This window comes from Alligator sinensis, unplaced genomic scaffold, assembly GCF_000455745.1.
Source record: "Alligator sinensis unplaced genomic scaffold, ASM45574v1 scaffold623_1, whole genome shotgun sequence".
NCBI lineage: Eukaryota > Metazoa > Chordata > Crocodylia > Alligatoridae > Alligator > Alligator sinensis.
Window position 1 is genome coordinate 712,974 of NW_005842769.1, and position 2,737 is coordinate 715,710.

A 2,737-nucleotide genomic window follows, 5' to 3' on the forward strand; every position below is an offset into this window, starting at 1 on the left:
AATTCTTACAGCAGAATTTCAGACTCAGTTTTACAATGGACTTAGTTTCACTGGCAAAGTATTTTGATCAGACTAGCATTTCTTTGACATGGCTGAATCTAGAACGGTGGCTTTTTAACTTAATTGTGATGAAACCATGTTATGTTATTTCTCCAGGCATAAATGGGTGGTGACTAAGATATTCCTTAAGGTGATTGCCAAAGTTGGACCCTATCAAAGGCTTCCATTCTGAAGTTTAGTCTAGATCACTACAAGTTAGAATTAGATGCAATTCCCATTTTTTCTTAAGTATACTTGCTATATTAACACTAAACATAGTTGACTATCCAATTCAAGTTAGATCTGCCTGATGTTACTTGCAAAGGCTTGAGGATATGTAGTCACAATCCCCAGCCAAGCAAAATAATCAGTTATGAAACAAAATACATGTTTAATGATGTCCAGAGGATAAGACTAACTGGAGCATACATTATTGATTAAAGAGAGAGGTCCTTCCCACTTCTGTCTCTCTTCTAGTGAATATCATAAACATGGATTTATTACTGGTGACACTCTCACAGAAAATCTTCTGTTCAACTTTTATAGTGTTAACCTATTACTGCAACAGAAAAACTAGCATCAAAAGGGCATTAAGCTCTCTATATGAAGCACGAATAACTTCTAGATCTTTTAGATCAGCAAGGGCCAACCTTTTTGGCAGGTGGGCATCTGCCACAAATCAGCCTTGCACCGTCCCCAAGTGCTGCTCTGATCCCTTCCTCTGCCTCATCTGCTGCTCTGCTTCCTAATTTGTCTCTCTACCTGGTCTCCTTCCCTGCTTTCTGCTTCCTGCTATGGTTCTGTCTGCCAAGTGCCACAAACAGAGGCTGCCTGCCACTTACGGCACTTGTGCTGCATACCCTGTTTTAGATCTTTCAGGGTAAACACAGTAACAGAGTAACACAGTACGGTCATTTTATAGTAAGGAAGTGCTAGCTACCTATAGAATTCCAGTGTAAAAATAATGTATCAGGTTCCATGTAATAGAATCAATAACTGCCTGGTAAAGAGTTTTCAGTAACTGTGATTATTCCAATTATGAAAAATTTGCCATTTTGAAGAGAGAGATATGGTTAGAAGACACTTTCGTACTGTATTTACTCTATTTGCATTGTCTGCATACTAGTAGATACAGTACGAAAATCCCAGTTAGAAGGCAATGTTGTGTAATAGATTCAAATGGTAAATGCCAGGAGAAGTGGTTGTGCTAGATACACTTGTCCTAATGTAAAACATCACTTGAGGAAATTTCCATAATATGAGATTACAATAATAGTGCTCTTAGTAGGTCATTGTGTTCACTTATTTGTGAAGGTAAAGAACAGTCATTTTGCTAGAAACGATCTTCTAATTTATTACTGTAATTTCTTGGTTTTTGCCAAGTAATAATTTGGTTTTTGCCAAATTAACTCACAAAGTATATTTCAGAGGGGACTGCTCAAGTGTGAATCATTAAAGGCAAAATACCTTTCTCTGTCACAAAATCGTTGGCTTTAATCGTTGGTTTAAAGTGAGTTGCCTGACCCCGTCAGTAATTGAATGTTCTTGACTATAGCTGGTGTTCGGTAGCCCAGCCTCTTGTTTTGTAAAAGGTTCAGTGATTTGAATCATTCCCAGTCAAGGCATAGAGACAACAATGACTGTATTAAACATACTATGCTCTCCTATATAAACAAAACCTGGCACCACTACATGTGCTATTTACACTTCATATTTAGCTCGACTTTCAAATGATCTTTTCCCCCTGCATCCCCATTTTTAAATGCGTTTTCAGCCTGATGAGGCGAACCTGTATAAATATGGTTTGAATGAGTAATTATACAGCAATTAAAAGATTAGTTTGTATGGTAAAAGTAGAGATTGCTAATTGATTATATTCTGGTATTTTTCTTTAGTTTCCTAAATGTTTCTTTTTATCTTTTTTATTTTATTTTGCTTTTTTACTCATAGTACATTATTCAACAAAAAAGATTTTTATTGAATCAGAATTTTTGTTTACTTTCAGGCTGCTATTTTGATATAGTTGTTGATTTTTCAAGAGGAATTTCCCTCTAATTCCTTTCTAGCAGTTAAATTAGATTAATCTCAACTAATCTGGTCTGAACCATGTAAGAACCCCTGGTTATGTATATGATCCATTATAGCCTGTAGGTGCTGTCTGTTGGTTTCTACCAGGGAAAAAAAATCTAAAATTATCTGCTCTATTGCTGGAATTTTCTTCTAGCTGGGATGGATATGTTGAATTGAAGGTTCTGTATTATGAAATAGATATGGATTTTACAGACGTTTTTACAGCAAATTCTGCCTGTAGCTGTTTAAACTACTTTATAAATATTAGAAGTAATCCCATTTTACAAATAAAGAAATCAAAGCTTGGGGTGTTTAAATAAATTACCCACAATAAAACAATGGGGCCAATTCTCTCCTCTTGTGAGATACGTTGCTGTCACTGGATTCAGTTAATTGGCAGCTAAAGCAGTATTAGAAACTCACCATGGGGTGCGGGGTGGAGCGGCAGGGGGTGGGGGGGACCACATGAGGCCGCACCAGGAGCAGTGGGGGGAAGGGAGAAGGTGGGCGGGGACAGAGTGCTGCCACCCAGCGCCCCACCATGACGCTGCTCCGCCTCTGGCCCCATGCGCGTCCCCCACATCTCCCCCTGCCCCTGCCCCATACCACCCCCCCACCGTTCCCGGCG

The 2,737-nt window shown here is 38.6% G+C and overlaps 1 protein-coding gene across 6 annotated transcripts in view; it reads right to left on the minus strand.

The window, feature by feature from the left end:
* The window catches only part of PTER (phosphotriesterase related), a 30,490-nt gene that overhangs the window by 18,448 nt on the left and 9,305 nt on the right, over positions 1–2,737 (minus strand). The gene's annotated exons all lie outside the window — the stretch shown is intronic.